Source organism: Protopterus annectens, chromosome 3.part0 (assembly GCF_019279795.1).
Source record: "Protopterus annectens isolate FY-2018-M chromosome 3.part0, PAN1.0, whole genome shotgun sequence".
NCBI lineage: Eukaryota > Metazoa > Chordata > Ceratodontiformes > Protopteridae > Protopterus > Protopterus annectens.
Genome location: NC_056731.1, coordinates 627,948,068 through 627,966,420, shown reverse-complemented (window position 1 = coordinate 627,966,420; position 18,353 = coordinate 627,948,068). Strand labels below are relative to the sequence as shown.

Sequence of the window (18,353 nt, the reverse complement as noted above, 5' to 3'; positions counted from 1 at the left end):
ATGAAGTTGATTATGTAAGGGAAATGAAAAATACTGTAAATATGTTCAAAAGCAAAGGTTTTGGTCAAGAAATGTTGGAAGGTTGCTGGAAATTTTTCTTAAAAGAATATATTTGTAATACAATGAGAAAACAGTCAATAGGAAAATTAAGTTTAAAAAAGTGACTGGACAAAAAATGATATTTATTTTACTAGTTTTAGTATTATACTTAAAAAGTGTTGGTTGGCTATTGGACATATATTGAGAGATTAGGTGACATGTTTGTGAAAAAAATAGGGGTCCCTGTGATGTCCTATAGAAGAGGGAGAAACTTAAAACACTTATTAGTTAGATCAAAAATAACATTTCCTGTGCAGAATATGCAGAGAGGCTTATATAGTTTGGGTACAAGTGCTTGTGGTAAATGTAAAGCATGCAGCTTCATTCTTCAGAGTTTCAGACAGATTAATGGTCATATTTTTGAAGTGAAGGATAGTTTTTGCTTTGTTTGTGCCCTCAGATGTCCATGTAAAAAATACTATATAGGCAAAACTAAAGGATCTTTCAAAATAAGATTGTTAGAACATGTTAGAGCTATAGCCAGAAATAAAAAGGAAAGTGCTATAGCTAATCATTTTAATACAAAACATGCAGGCAACAGTGATGGTCTTAAAGGTACTATTTTAGAGCAAATTAAACTGTATTAAGAATAAATTATTGATGAAAGAATCTATTTATATTCTAAAATTTAACACTATGTCACCCAAAGGGTTGAATGATGAAGTTAATTGGAGATGTTTTATTTAACTGTATGAATTAATTAAGTTGTGATGTAATTAGAGTGAATTGTTTAATTGTGTGATTGGTATATGTATTTAGGCAGGTTGCGATTTGAAAATGTTATACTCCTTGAAGGTTTGTAAGAGTAGAGATGTCAGAGCATTTGTTATTAAATATTTGCTGTTGGAATACTAGCTGGTGGCTTTATTCGTATTCTGGATTTTCCATTGTGTGGTGCAGCTATAAAAGAAGGATTAGTTCTCAAAGAAACCCTGACTCTGTGGAACATGACATAGGGTTGAGTCACCATAAGAGATTGCAACTCAGATACCCTTCTTGCAGGTTAGAGGAATTAATAAAATGTTTTTCCATGATACGAACCTCAAGTCAGCCAGATAAGTTAGTTCAAATGGAACAAATGTTAGTTTTTGTAACACAAAGTGAAGATCCCAAGGAGGAGCTGCCATTTTTCTTGGAAGTCTCCTATGCAAACCACTATCAAAAACAATTTGATATGAGAGTGCATTGAAAGAGAGGGATCCATAGGCAGATATGGTGAAATGGCTGAGAAATGAACCATGATGAAGGAGTAAGAAAGGTCAAAGGATAATAACTCAATCTAAAGACTTAAACCTTGCCTGTGATATAAATAGGACCTGCTGGAGAGATAGGTATGTATCCCAGAGACTGCCCCATCTATTGAATAGGGTCCAAATCCATGTAAAGCAGAGTTCCTCCCTAATCCAATTCAAGTGCAACTTGGACAATTGGATGGGAAACAGGAAATCCATCCCTGATTTGGCACCTATGTCTCTGATGCAAATAGGGAACCTGTAAATGTTTCACCTCCCAGGCCCATGCTTACACTTATCATGGGTATCAGAACTCGTCAGAGATGTGGGATGGATGGCTAGGCTTAAAAAGGCCCTTGTGGTCATTAGCCTAGTAAACACCTATGAACCTATAAAATTATAAAACCAAAGAAACAATAGCCCTGAATGGGTGCTGGTTATGTATTTGTCACCAACTAGACAACTGTTCCATTTACTAATATATGATTTTCTAGTAGCAGGCTTTCTTGCCTCCATTAGTACCTGCTGCACATCCTCAGTAAGTAGGAGCATACAGGAAATTATAACCCAATCATCCAGTCAGTTAGTTGAAGTTGATTGGTGATGGGATGTATCAAACACTTCTGTTCTTGTGTGAGTAATTCCACTATGAGAGGAAGGTTGTGATAATTGTCTCTGGCCACTTAAAAAGAATGGAGAACCACTGTTGCCTGGGCTTGAAGGGAGTTACCACAATGATCTTGGGGGATTCCTTCTGAATCTTCAGAAGTACCCTGGATATCAGTGAAAAGGGTAGAAAAGCATACAGATCTGTCTTGCAGGGCTTCTTGCATCGAGTCCCAGAGTAGAATTTTGTCAGCTGATTGTTCCTGTTGATGATATCTTTGCTGTCAAAGGGCCTATGAGAACTCTCATTATGACAACCACAACTATTAGAACCCACATTCATTAAGGGGCTGTCATAACTGCTTCCTGTCATACCCAAACTTTTATAAGTACCATCAAGAAACCTTGTCCAAACCGATTTTGGCATTTTCAGTTGTCAAAAACACAACAGAGCCAAAGTTAAAGTAAATATTGGCATTTTCAATGCATAAAATCTCAGCATTGCCTCTCTGTTCATTCAACAACAGGAACAGAATATTCAAGATAATGCCTCTATAAACACAGAAAACAACCATCTTCAGATTGATCATTCATGAACTAGTGTTGTTGAATGAACAGCGAGGCAACAAATCATGAACTTGGTAAATAATGTACCTGAATCCATTCATAGTAGTCAACCAATTAACCCTTACATGCAACAAGTGAATATACCTAATATGAGTGAATATACCTAATATAAGTGAATGGCTAAATGGTAATACAGACCTTGTTGCCACGGCACAAGGTCCAAGTAATACACTGTATGAGAAACTGGATGCTTTGGACTATAAAATAATGAAGTTTAAGAAACTTCAATTAGAGAATCAGTATTTACATGAATGTGTTCGCAGGGTGCAAGTCCCGAAAGGGTTAAGGATATGGAGATATCCTACGGGTCTTGAGCAAAATTCTCCACTGCATTTAGAGTTACTTCAATTTTTTTAATAAAGTGGGATGTGACTTTTTTATTTTTATTTATTTATTTTTTTTGTTAACCGGGATGGTCCGACTGGTCACAGGTCCATTTTCAATGGAGGCCTGGGGAGAAAAGCTCCACAGTATGTAAAATTTTACACAATATGTTGAACTGGATCACCTACAGAACACTGACGGCCCAAAACACCGTCACCCATATGGCCAATGCCATATGGTCGACACTCACAATATCGACAGCACCAGAACTTCACAAAAAAGGAAAATAAAATTTCATTTTTTGTGCTAGCAGGGGGCTCCGCCCACCTGCACCTCCCCCACACCCCTGTACCTTTAATATACCAACTCCAAGATCGCACTACAGTGCAAGAATGGAAATTTTTCCATTCCGCACTATTGGGAAATAGCGTTTCCCCATTTTCGATATTCTGAACGTCGGCCATATGGCATCGGCCATATGGGTGTTGGCATTGTGAGCTGTTGGCATTCTGTATGGGACCCGTTAAAATACAGTATACAGAAAATTTTCAAACAATATATTAAAATACAGTATACAGCAGAAGACATAACAAGATATATATATCTATATATATATATATATATATATATATATATATATATATATATATATATATATATATATATATATAGATATATACAGGAAAAAATAGTTGCACATTGTTAATAACAGAGTAAGTATACAAATTCAATCAGCATTAGGAGAAGACCTAGACTGTAATATATATTAGTAGGTATATTAGGAAGTGAGATAAATAAGTGGAATAATTTGAGGACTTATGTAATACATGGGCACAGCCACTTATTCTTTAAGTGTGTTCTAAGTGAGTTTTTAAAGTGAGAAGAGGTAGGGGCAGAAATCAGAGCAGGAGGGAGATTATTCCTGGTTCTAGCTATGGAGTGGGAGAACAGTGCTTTTCCTGCAGTATTGTTAGCCCTAGAAATACAGAGGAGGGGTTTGTCGGAAGATCAGAGAAGACAATTTGTATTATCGTGGGTGAGAAGTTGGCCTAGTGCAGGTTTTTTTTTTTCTGGATGTGTTACCACATTGTAGGCAATGACTAATTGGTGAAAGGTTAGCAGCTGGGGAAGTTCCAGCCATTGCAGTTCCCTTAGACCTTGGTAGTGGTGGGTTCTAAAGGTGGAGTTGTTTACAAACTTGGCGATTTTATTATAACATGATTTGAGTCTGGCAAGGTCAAGTTTTCTAAGCTGGGTAAGAACTGGAGCAGCATACATTAGGGTAGACAAGAGGTGAGTTTGGGCTAGGGTAATCCGTGCTTGTTTCGAGAGGGATTTCCTGTGCCTATATAGTGTTCCCATTTTTTATGGACTTTTTTGATAGTTTGTGAAATGTGGACATCAAAGTGTAGATTTTTTATCAATTTCAATGCCTAGGAGTTTGGTATGGTCAGAGGGAGAGATAATAGTGCCATTTTTGGAGGAGACAGTGAAGGATACAGGGGTGGAAATGGTTTTGTTGGGGTGAAAAGTAGTAATTTGGTTTTATTAGGGTTTAGGATAAGTTGAATCTGAGTGATCCAACTTTCCACAGAGCTAAAGGATTTCTGGGTGAGTTGTTGTAGGGTGGGAAGTGATGGAGCTGAAGAGATAAGAGTTGAATCATCAGCGTATTGTATAAGTGAAGCATGCTGTGTGGTGGTACGGAGATTATTGATAAATATAGAGAAAAAAAGTGGGCCTAATATGGAACCTTGTAGTACACCTATGGTAGTTGGGAGTAAGGGCAATAGTACACTTTGCCATTGGACAGATTGTTGCCTATTTGACAGACAGCTTTTAAACCAGGGTATAGCAGAAGGGGCAAAGGATGGGGATGTCAGGGTGCCTAATAGTAAGGAATGTGAAACCATGCCAGATGTAATAAAAATAATAAAATAAATAATAAAATAATAATAAATAAAAATAATGTATCTTCTGCTTCATCTATAACACAGTTTAAAAACTCACTTAAGTCACATCTTATAGATTCCTGGCTCTGTCCATGCATTACATAAATACTTTCCTTCTCTCTTCCATTCCATCTCACCTTCCTTACTACATCTTCTTACTGTCTTAATGCTGCAGTGTTGGAAACTCCTCAGCTGACTGCCATCTGGGGACAAATTTTTCTGCAATTTAAGCTTGCTAAAAACAAATCCATTGTAGATATGTATTATTTCTTGTGTGTTTTTTGCTTGTCTTATGACCTTTTGCAATTATTGTTTAATTAATGTGGAGCTTTTCTCCGCGGGCCTCCACTGTAAATGGACCTCATTCCAGTTGGACTTTCCTGGTCAACAAATGTAAAATAAAATAAAATAAATAAAAATAAATAAATAAATGCTTTGGAGAGGTCTAGAAATATTGCAGATACAAAATTATTATTATTTCTTTGTTGGTTGATCAGATTGGTGAAAGAGAGCGGAGCAGTGGCTGTGCTATGGTGTTGTCGGAAAGCATGCTTTGTGGGGGAGAGGAGATGGTGTGAGTTTAAGAAATGTGTAACCTGAGAATGTATACATTTCTCTACTATTTTAGATAAGGCAAATAGACTGGCAATGGGGCAATAATTTGAGTATTCATAAGAGTTTCCACCTTTATGTAGTGGAATAATGTATAATACCTTTCATAACTGTGGGACATATGCTTCTTGTATGGCGTGATTGATAAGAATAAAAATAGGGTAGGATAAGGATTCAGCAGCTATTTCTAGGAAGTTGGCTGGTAGACTGACAGTGGCAAGGGTGGCAGGTTTCAGTTTTAGGAGGTGCTTTTTAATTGTTGAGGTGGGAACGGGTGAGAGCATAAAGTATGGGATGTTGTCAGTGCATTTGGTTGGGTTATATGTAGGGCTGCTTTTGGATAGTTGGGAGGATAGTGTTACGATGGATTCTGTGAAGTGTTGATTGAATTGGGAGGCAATGTCCTTGTTATCATTTGTGGAGTTAGGAGTGGGAGTGGTAGTTTTGCCTGGTTTTAGGAGAAAGTTAATGGTATGCCAAAACTTTTGGGGATCTTTTGAATGTTTGTTTTGGATATTGAGGAAATAATTTTGTCTATCGAGTTTAGTTTGTCTCTTGGCCTGATTTCTAAGTTGTAGGTAACTTTGTTTGGCTAGACTAGTATTGTCATTCTTTCAAATTTTCCAAGACTTATCCCTTGACTTTAGAAGGGCTCTAGTTTCCCTAGTTAGCCACGGTGCATAGTTTGCTTTCGCTCTTATTTTCTTAATTGGTGCAAGTCTATCAAGGATATTGATGAGAATATTGTTAAAGTGGTCAATGGCTTGGTCTAGATTTAGGGTTTGTAGGGATTTCCAGTTACTATGTTTTAGAACACTGTTTAGTTTATGTATATTTAGTTTATGATCATCTCTGACTTGTCTAAAAACAATGGGTTTGGCTATGTTGGTACATTTCCACAGGAGGAAGGTCAGGAGATGGTCACTAAGACCTTCAGGAAGGCATCCTGTCTAATAGTTTTGTTTGGGGGAGTTAACCAGTGTCCAATCTAGAATAGACTGTTTGTGGGTTGTTTTTGTCGATTCTACTGGGTTCTTGGATAAATTGGGTAAAACTGTAAAGATTAATATGGTTAGTGGGGTTGTTAGAGGTAAAGGCTGACTAATCAGTGTTCAGGTCACCTAGTAAGATGGTTTCTTGGGGGAGATTATCTGATGAAGGTGTTTATGTGAAGACGAAAGCGCGCTCAATCACCAGTGCTAATTTTATTCGTGTCAGTTTGTGATTTCTGTGAGTTTATTGTGGCTTTATTAAATACATTTTGGATTATTTTGAGCCTGGATATTCCTTTGTCGGGTGCTTGGTGAAAGACTTTGGTGCTAGCCTGGAGGACAGCCCTTTATGGTACAGCGACGGAATTCTTTTAACTTTTCCAGTATTTGGTGTGTGACGTGGTGTTTGAGGTTCATTGTTTGTAGCCATTGTTGATACGAGGGAATCCCCATGGAGAATGATAATTCATTGTTAAGCCAACTTGTTCGGCTTGTACGAGCACACTCGGAAGGAGCAACAGGCTCAGTGCAGTCACCAGGGTCGAGCGGATCCATTCCTTGTGCACAGCGCAGTCCGGAAGTGACGTCCAGGTCAGGAGCGAGGACCAGAGTTGTTGGGGAGAGCAGCTGCCACGATTCTAACAACGAACATGGTGTACAGGTTATTTTACCCGGTTCGAGTGGAGGCTATACCAGCAAAGCTGATACAAGGACTAAACAACGAAGTTTGGACAGTTACAACAATGTGGACTTTATGGAATGGCTTGACCGTTCGTTTTCCAAGGCGGTTGACGAAACAGTTAATACACGCAAGGATTACAGCTCTTATAAGGACAAATGTAAGACATTAGAATTTGAACTGAATAGATATAGGGATCTAAGCCTTGACAATTGGTATTTGACTCAATGTGTAGAACGCAAAATTGTGCCTAAAGGCCTTAGGCTAAATAAATACCCTAATAATATACGAGGAAATGTTGAGTTATTTAAAACCATTTCTGATATTTTGAATGACTGTGGTATTCTTATTTTAAAAGCTATGATTGATAGTAATGCTGATATTCTATCTGATAGTAAAAAAAGAATAGACGTAATTCAAAAAGAAATTAGTAATGATTTACTTTTTACTATTAAAGAGAATAAAGAAATATACTACAAGGTACTTCATGATGTTGATAGTAATGTGTTTAGTAAGGTGATTCTGATGAAGGTGTTTTTGTGAAGATGAAAGCGCGCTCAATCACCAGTGCTAATTTTATTCGTGTCAGTTTGTGATTTCTGTGAGTTTATTGTGGCTTTATTAAATACATTTTGGATTATTTTGAGCCTGGATATTCCTTTGTCGGGTGCTTGGTGAAAGACTTTGGTGCTAGCCTGGAGGACAGCCCTTTATGGTACAGCGACGGAATTCTTTTAACTTTTCCAGTATTTGGTGTGTGACGTGGTGTTTGAGGTTCATTGTCTGTCTTTAAATAATGTAGAGGAGATTGGAAAGAAAATGTGTGAGTGTATTTTTGAGAAAGTGTTATGTGGAATGATGTGTTTTCTAGTGATCTGTTTGTATATAATGATGTGATGTTTGTTAGGTATGTGATGGTTAGAAAGACAAATCCTATAATTAATGGTATTTTATGAGGGAGTAGTGGTTGGGTCTTAGTGGTTTTGGGGTTCAAGTATGGGTGTGAGTGTGAATGCATGACAAGTAGATACTATGTACCTTTTTAAGGTGGAAATTTGACAGTGGGTGTGTATGAGAGGTCTTTGATTGGAGGAGGGTGTGGTCAGATGATCTGGGGTTAGAATAAATGTAGAGGTAGTGGGGGGTGGGTGGGAAATGGGGGCAGGGTAGTGGAGTGGAGTGAACCGAGCGGGGCTACACCAGTTCTCGAGACTGCAGAACCTATCTATAGGGCTGGTCAGGACAGAACAGTAAAAGGAAGATACCTCTGTAATTAAGCAGGAGTGGGAGGGAGTTGTGTAGGCTCAAGATGGGGGGTGTAGATAAACACAAAGTAATACAAGGTTGTGAGTCAGAAAAACTGGACTAGGCTAGCTCCTAAAAAGAAAACAGGAAAACGAAACTAAGACAATTCCAGGTCAGTGTAGTGCAGTATCTTCCTAATAACTACAAATCTTATGCTACTAATCTAGTATAGTGTGGTAAAAAGGACCATCACTTCTACAGGGAAAAACAATTGAAGTATAGGCTGTAGGTATATAGGTAAACTTTTTCCATGAGAAAGTAGTTTTAAGTAATTGACCTCAGAGTACAATAGGAAAAGAAAAATGGGGGGGACCAGTAGTATGCACATGTACAGTGAAAAGGGAAAGAGTCTTCAGATTAGAGGACAGATTAAATGCAACTCTAACATACACTAGTGTTGCTGAAAGCAATTTAGCGTTCCACCGACACAGGGTCTCACAGTGCAGGACAACGAGACAGCCTTGGGTTGATTGGAGGCTGGCCAACACACAGGATGAAACTTTTGCTGAGGGGAATTAGTGTAGCTGAAAGCACTTTATTGTTCCACTGACACAGGGTCTCACAGTGCAGGGCAACAAGACAGCCTTGGGTTGGCTAAGACACAGGATGAAACTTTTGATGAGGGGAATGTGAGCACACTACTTGGGATTCCTATGAAGCAAGGCAGAAAGCTAAGTCAAAAGATGGTGCCTGCCTTCTTACTTTTTGAACACCATTATTAAACATAATGAGCAGTTAACTGAAACCCTGGAGTTTGAGCTTAACAAACTAGATGCAGAACTTAACAAAGATCTAAAATATGAAAGTACAAAATCTGAACACCTTTGGGTGTTCAATAATACTGAATAACACTTAAAATGTGAGCTAATAAACAGCAAAAGCTGGAAACAAACAGGAATGAATATTCATTAGGCAGACCCTATCCAGCGCCACCCTATTCCCAAGTATGAGGAAATAGGAGAAACCAGGGTCAGCAACAACATCATCATCAGCAACAGGCTCCACCCCAACCCGCATATACACCAGCAGTGGTCAATAATGAAAACAATGACGGATTTCATTTTTATGTACAAGAGGAATTAGGGGCAGTTGAGCTTAATGACAAATATCCATCCTTGAGAAGATCTGAAAGGATCAAACAACAACAAAACAGAGAAGTAAACCAAATGCAGGATTTTTAGCAGAACCAGTGGAGGAATCAAGGGCACACAATGAGATGGCCCAATCCCCCATCAAAGAGGCAGAACCAGAGGAGCTATGTGAGGTGGAACTAAACAGCCACATTCTGACTGCAATGAACAACATGAATCACTTTACTTTGGAACCTCTAGAATTAAATAACCAGAATATGATTATTTTGAACAGCGGTGATAAAAAATCAGGTTAGCTCTTTCATTTAAACCATATGTTAAATTTCATCAGTCAGTTAGTAATTTTGAAATCACTTCTATATAAGCATTAAATAAAAGATTTTATGTGACAATTCAACCTTCTGGATTTGTTCCTTAACCTAGTTTGCTGCCAGTGGAGTCCATGAACTGCTTTTGTTTTAGTTTTGAGTTTACATTGTGTCTTTTGTGTTAATAATGGAATGAATAGAAAAAGGTTGATAATTTATCCAAGGATGAAAGGGATATAATTCAGTTTCTTGGTTCACAACAGATTAGGGTCATGAAACCTGATAAAGGGGGAGGGTTGGTAGTTATGGATATAGTCGACTATAATAATAAAATGTTAGAAATGTTAAATACTGAAACTTATGCAGAAATCTCAATTAATGAAATGAATAAAGCTTTAAATAAGATTTCACTTCAGTTACAAGATATGCTTATTGAGAAAAGTATTTCACTAGAACAATACAATTATTTCAACATGCTTGCACCTAGGATTCCTACAACTTTCAGAGTCCCAAAGCTTCATAAGAACATAATAAAAAAGCAATGCTCCCCATAGTAGATCATAGAAATTCAATAACTGCAGGGTGTGCCAAGTTTTTGGACCATGAATTGAAGAAATATGTGGAACATGCAGAACAAATATGTAAGGCTTTGTGGGACTTTTTGGCAATTATTAAGAACCAAGAATATAATGATATTGATTTATTGGTGACAATAGATGTAAGAGATCTGTATACTGTAATCCCCATGATGTGGGGGTTCAGTGGGTGATAGAATTTCTACATGAAAGGGTATTAGTTTATATGAGGCATTGTTTGATGTAGTTTTGAACAACTATATATCATTTGAAAGTAAGTTGAATGCCCAAAAGAAAAGTGTAGCTATGGGATCGCCATGTGTGGTCGTATTTGCAAATAGTGCTATGGCCTACTGGGAGCATAAATATGTATTCGTAAGTGAATTTAGTAATAATTTAAGACTATACATTAACTATCTGGATGATATTTGTATCATCTGGAAGGGGACTAAAGCACAACTCAATTCCTTTTTTGAATATATATCAATGGGACAATGGACTTTTTGAAATTCACGTATAATTTTAGTAGGGACAGTGTAGCGTATCTTGATGTACTTCTTAAGAAAGATTTTGTGAACAAGAGGTATATCTCTAGTATATATCACAAAACAACCTACTCAAATACATTCTTGCACTACACCATTAAGAAAAATCTGTTGTAGAAGAACAACTTGTGAGAGCGGCAAGAATGATATCAAGAGAAGAAGACTTTTTCTTAGAATGTCACAATTTGAAATCTATGTTCATGAAAAGGGCATATCCCACTCGGAATGTTGGAAGAAATAATAGTAGAGGTTACAAGGAAGAAGGATATAGGTATTTTTTACCAATCTTACCATCTAACCAAGTAGTAGACATGATTAATGAGAATGAAGGACACAGAATTAATAATGAACCCCTATCCTACTCTATGGCATTTATTACCACTTTCAGTAATGGATGAGATGGGTATTAAACAAACATTGGCCCATATTTCTGAATGATAATAATTTAAGAGCTAAGATAGGAGAGAAACCACATCTAGTTTTCAGAAAAGGTAATAATTTTAAAAATATGTTAGAAGCAATAAATAAAGGACATAAAAAGCCTTTAAGGAAGACGATGTCTAAGTGTGGCAAATGTCATTTCTGTAATAAAATTTTAACAGGTGACAAATTTGAAGTGAATGGCAGAAAGTTATATCTGACAGATATGACAAACTTGTAAACAACGTAAAACTAAAAACCTGAAATTACTTGAATAAGCACAATTGGACAAAGCAGCTAGAGCACGGACTGTTTACTGATAATAGTAAGCGCTTTCGGCTAAGGATATTCCTCCACCTTCTTCAGACTTGTACAAGTCTGAAGAAGATGGAGGAATATCCTTAGCGAAAGCGCTTACTATTATCAATAAACAGTCTGTGCTGTAGCTGCTTTGTCCGATTCCGCTTGTTCAAGTAATATCTGACAGATAAATATAATTGTGACTCTAAGTATATTGTATATATAGCTTTATGTCAAAGCTGTCCCTGTTTCTACATGGGGAAAACCAAACGTAGCTTCAGGGACAGAATTTATGAGCATGAATACAATATAAGGAAAAATAATTATATCAGTGCTTTAGCTAAGCATATATTAGAATTTCCTGACCATAGTTTTAAATACACAGTAACAGACCAAGTTCAAGTAAATATAGGAGGTGGCCCTTTTGCACTCCATTTGGAGAAAAAAGAATGATTATGGCAGTTAAAATTAAGTGCCTCAACATGGTCAGGTATGAATGAGTATATCTCTATTTATTGTATGCTGAGATTAAAAGCTTTAGATAGATAATTAAAAAATAAGAGAGAAGCAGGAACTTATTCAGTCATACAATAAAAGTCAATGTATAACAATATATAATATCATTTTATGTACGTTTTCTATGTATAAATACATTTTTTAAGAGACGTTTATCATTGAAATTGCTTTATGAATGAATTCCCATAAGGGCAGTATTTTATTGATTGTTTAAAAAGTTTTCTAAAGTACTTTATATATAATGTTTATTTAAAAAACTGAATAGATTTTGGGAAATTTTCTCATGAACCTTTAGGGGAGTGTATTTTGTAAGGGTTGATATGGTAATTAACTGATGTAATTATTATATTAGTTTTTAATTGATTAAACTCAAACAGGGTATAGGTATGTTTAGAAGCAGTTAATTATTATCTCAAGAAGTTCTTATTGACTGGACAAAAGTGCTTATTTTAATAAAAGTTTTTTGATTATTTTTGGAGTTTGTCCTGCACATTGTCCTTTTTGGTCAATTTGTGGATTATCTGGTTGGTCTTGTCTTCATTTGTGTTTTTCATTTTCCCATATTTTGATTTCCTGTGAGCCAGTAGGCAATCCAACAGGTGACATGGGGGTTTATTACAAGTTTATTTAGCTTTTCTACTATGCTTGAGTAGGGAATTGTGTCAAAAGCTTTGGCCAGGTTGAGATACATGGTGTGTACTGTCTTGCCTTCATCCTTTGTTTTGGAGACTTTTTAAAAAAAACACCAGATTGAGTAAGCATGAACTACCTTTGACAAATCCAAATCAGAGGAGGGATCTATTGTTTGCAGCTTCCCTATATCCTAATTTATTAGTTCCATGAGATATATGGTGTGTACTGTCTTGCCTTCATCCTTTGTTTTGGAGACTTTTTAAAAAAAAACACCAGATTGTGTAAGCATGAGCTACCTTTGACAAATCCAAATCAGAGGAGGGATCTATTGTTTGCAGCTTCCCTATATCCTAATTTATAAGTTCCATGATAAGCTTTTCCATGACTTTCCATATGAGGCTGGTCAGACTTATGGGTCTATAATTACCTGGGCCCGTGGAAGGTCCTCCCTTATGCAGGGGAATGACTGTACCTGTTCCTTGTTCTATATGCAGACCGAGACTGATCATTGCTGTTAGGGGTGCAGCTAATCTGTGCTTCATGCTATTTAGGATGCATCTAGGTATATATTCAGGACCCAATGATGCAGTATTTTTAGTTTTTCTTAGCACTTTTAGGACTTGGTCTTTTGTGATATCTGGAGGCGAGACAGTTTCAGATATATCTTGAGGGACAGATGGGAGAAAGAGGGTAAAGTTAGAGCTAAATTTATCAGCCAGTAGGCTCACTATATCTTCAGCTTCAGTGCACGTAACATCTTTCACAATCAACACAGCGCATTGCTGCATTGTGCTTTTGAGATTATGAGCATAACTAAAGAATTCCATGTGTCTGTCTTTGGTTTGGGTAGCTATTTTAGCCTCATCCTTGGCTTTGGTAGATTTTATTAATCACCTGAATTGTTTGCTTATTTCAGTGACAGCTGCTCTAATATTAAGTTTGTTTTTGATGAAGTTGAAAAACATTCATCAGAAATTACAAACAGGAAGCAAACTAAATTACAAAGGGACATTTTGGCGTATGAAACAAATTCAGCATACACCTATTTTGTTCCTAACAACAAAGAGTATATTAATAAACAACAAAGTTATCAAGGATTTAATAGACGCAATTACAGTTCAGCGGTTTCTACTAAAGAACCCTTGGGTAGTTTTAATGCCTACAGAAAAACAAACACACGTGTTCAAAGTACTAACTGTGAGAATGCAAAGGAAGTTTGTATTTTCTCGCCTACACGAGTTACTGGCGGTTCTTTAAAAATTTCTGAACAGGCAGGTAGTGTTGTAAGTGATAAGACGGCAAGCAGTGAACCAAGTACTTATGAAGAAACCGAGGATGTGACGACAACTGAGAGAAGCACTACAACTATTTTAAATGGTGTGTCTAACAATGTTAACAATGTGAACGGTTTTTTAGGGAAGAAAGGTTTACCGTTGAAGAAAACAGTCTTCACGAGAAGTCGAACTTTCCTGAATTCGAATTCCTCGGGGGACGAGAATTAACTTCTCTGAATGACAGTTTGGACATTGTTAACCTAACAGAGTATACCTTTACTGAACGGGAACTTAAACTGTTGCGTTTAGGTTTAAATTTTATTCCAACTAAGAGGGCAGATCTGTGTAGAACAATAGTGGACATTAAGAAGTTCACTAGAAAAATGAATTTGAACTACATTTTGAGTGATGTTCCATTGGTAACAAAAAGGTTAAAAAAACCGTCAAGTTATAACCCCATTCTTAATAATACCATCAAAGTTTTTGAGGAAGCTTGTATTAGTGAAGTTGAAAGGATTTTTTTAAACAAAGGTAAAATAGAACACAATTTAAGTTATAATGATAGGAAAGCCTTTCACGAGTTATGTCAAAGAAATAGGGATATTAGATTCATGAAAAGTGATAAGGGTGGCAATATAGTAATAATGAAGCAGGACGCATATTGTTTAAGAATGTTGCAACTGTTACAGAACAAAGAAGAATATGAAGTTGTTGCCCTTTATGACATTAAAAAGAAACAACGCTTAATACATTCCTTTCTTTATGAAGCTTTAATGTCTAATGAAATCGACTTTGATGTTTATGAGTTTTGTGTTATAAAAAATCCCAGGATTGGGATCCTATTTGGGATTCCTAAAGCACATAAGAACACTTTTGAGCCTCCTTTTAGGCCAATAGTGTCAGCACCAAACTCGGTTACGGAAGGGATTTCCCTGATTATTGATGCCACCCTTAGTCCTATAATTACCAAACAAGTGAGTTTTTTGCAAGACTCTTGGCATTTTTTAACAAAATTGAATTCGTTTGCCACTAAGGCAATCTTTGACCCCAATAAACATGTGCTTTTCACTCTAGATGTAATTTCCTTATTTACATGTATTCCACACGATGAGGGGATAGAAGCTGTTCGTTTTGTATTAATAGAAAATAGGCAACATTCAGTCGGACAAATTGCCACCATTTGTAGGTTTATTGAGATTATTTTACAGAATAATTATTTTATTTTTAAAGATAAGTTTTACCGACAGAAGAGAGGTGTAGCTATGGGGTCCCCCGCTGCACCCTCTTATGCCAACATAATCATGATCTGGTGGGAATTTGCTTTTCTTACGCCATTAAAACATAAATTTAACATCTTGTTTTATCAGAGATTTGTAGACGATTTGGTTTTTATTATGGAAGGGAATAAAACAACTGTGGATCAATTTCTTTATGAAATAAATAAGTTGAATTGTTTTTTGAAATTTACCTTAGGTGATGTGGGTCTTACAATTAATTTTTTGGACGTTTGTGTTTTATGGGACTTCCCGGATGGGAAATTTAGAAGCAAAATACATCGGAAAAAGACATTCACGAACAGTTATGTCCATTATTCCAGTGCACATCCCAAACACATGATTTGTAACATTCCCAAGGGACAGGTCATTAGGGCCTGTCGGATGACCTCGGATGAAGCCGACCTTGGTTTGGAGATTGAGTTTATCAAAAATCTGTTTCTTCAGAGAGGCTATCCATTAGACTTGCTGAACAAAATCATAAGTGAAGTATTGAGTAAACGTCAGCAATATTATCCAGCTTTATTAAATATTCCAAGTTCTAGTTTTCCAGATCTTCCCAGTAACAAACACGTTAATTCTGACAAACGTGACAATTTAGTTTGCTCCTTAGAAATGAGTATAGATGGAGATCATATAAAAAGAATTCTTTTGAACAACTGGAAAATTATTGAAGGCAATTCGGATATCTTTCGGGCTTTAGGCAACAAACCTAACTTTGTATATAGGAATGTATATAACATCAAGAAAGCTCTTGAAACTGATCACAATATATCAGGTAATAGGAAAACTGAGGTCAAAGGTATGTTCACATGCAACAATTGCAATATGTGTAGGTTTGTTGCCAAAGGTCCTATTGTTGTTATAGATTCTTTTGATCGGACCATTATGGTACGAGAATATGTTAATTGTCGTACCGAGGGGGTAGTGTATGTTGCTATGTGTTGTTCCTGTTCCGGGTTTTATGTTGGTATGACCACTCGTAGTCTTAACATCCGTATTCGTGAGCACATTTACAATATTAAAACAAAAGATGATAACAGCGTCTTGTTTAGACACTCTGTTACTTGTAACAATTTTAAAAAATTTGTTTTTTCAGTAGTGGAGGTAGTTAAAACTGATTTAAGGGGTGGTGACTACAAAAATTATGTAGAACAAAGGGAAACACTGTGGCAGGTGAAATTAAAGGCTGATAAGCCCCCCGGATTAAATGAGACCATCAACATTAAATGCTTTTTGAAAGGGGCCCCATTAGGTATTGATAAAAAAGCATCTGGGTTGCTTTCTTTATTTAATTGATGTTAAATTATTTTTAACTCATTTTTTACTGCTTTTTATTGGTGTAGAGATTTTTTAGATAGGTTAATTAATTGATTGATTAATCAGTTTATTGCCTGTATGACAGAGTATATATTTGGTGTGTTTTACTGTATGTTATTCTGAGGAAGTCTGTTGACGAAAGCGGAAATAAAGGATTTTTTACGCTATTTTCATTCCGGTTGTTCATTCGTTTTCTCCTTCCAGACTTGGTTCTTTGGATTTGATTTTATTGGCTTTTTTACTATATATTAGAATTTCCTGACCATAGTTTTAAATACAAAGTAACAGACCAAGTTCAAGTAAATATAGGATGTGGCCCTTTTGCACTCCATTTGGAGAAAAAAGAATGATTATGGCAGTTAAAATTAAGTGCCTCAACATGGTCAGGTATGAATGAGTATATCTCTATTTATTGTATGCTGAGATTAAAAGCTTTAGATAGATAATTAAAAAATAAGAGAGAAGCAGGAACTTATTCAGTCATACAATAAAAGTCAATGTATAACAATATATAATATCATTTTATGTACGTTTTCTATGTATAAATACATTTTTTAAGAGACGTTTATCATTGAAATTGCTTTATGAATGAATTCCCATAAGGGCAGTATTTTATTGATTGTTTAAAAAGTTTTCTAAAGTACTTTATATATAATGTTTATTTAAAAAACTGAATAGATTTTGGGAAATTTTCTCATGAACCTTTAGGGGAGTGTATTTTGTAAGGGTTGATATGGTAATTAACTGATGTAATTATTATATATTATTTTTTAATTGATTAAACTCAAACAGGGTATAGGTATGTTTAGAAGCAGTTAATTATTATCTCAAGAAGTTCTTATTGACTGGACAAAAGTGCTTATTTTAATAAAAGTTTTTTGATTATTTATGGAGTTTGTCCTGCACATTGTCCTTTTTGGTCAATTTGTGGATTATCTGGTTGGTCTTGTCTTCATTTGTGTTTTTTCATTTTCCCATATTTTGATTTCCTGTGAGCCAGTAGGCAATCCAACAGGTGACATGGGGGTTTATTACAAGTTTATTTAGCTTTTCTACTATGCTTGAGTAGGGAATTGTGTCAAAAGCTTTGGCCAGGTTGAGATACATGGTGTGTACTGTCTTGCCTTCATCCTTTGTTTTGGAGACTTTTTAAAAAAAACACCAGATTGAGTAAGCATGAACTACCTTTGACAAATCCAAATCAGAGGAGGGATCTATTGTTTGCAGCTTCCCTATATCCTAATTTATTAGTTCCATGAGATATATGGTGTGTACTGTCTTGCCTTCATCCTTTGTTTTGGAGACTTTTAAAAAACACCAGATTGTGTAAGCATGAGCTACCTTTGACAAATCCAAATCAGAGGAGGGATCTATTGTTTGCAGCTTCCTATATCCTAATTTATAAGTTCCATGATAAGCTTTTCCATGACTTTCCATATGAGGCTGGTCAGACTTATGGGTCTATAATTACCTGGGCCCGTGGAAGGTCCTCCCTTATGCAGGGGAATGACTGTACCTGTTCCTTGTTCTATATGCAGACCGAGACTGATCATTGCTGTTAGGGGTGCAGCTAATCTGTGCTTCATGCTATTTAGGATGCATCTAGGTATATATTCAGGACCCAATGATGCAGTATTTTTAGTTTTTCTTAGCACTTTTAGGACTTGGT

The 18,353-nt window shown here is 36.2% G+C and overlaps 1 protein-coding gene across 1 annotated transcript in view; it reads right to left on the bottom strand.

The window, feature by feature from the left end:
- BMPER (BMP binding endothelial regulator) overlaps positions 1 to 18,353 on the bottom strand; it is a 1,202,087-nt gene that overhangs the window by 811,048 nt on the left and 372,686 nt on the right. The window lies entirely within an intron of this gene.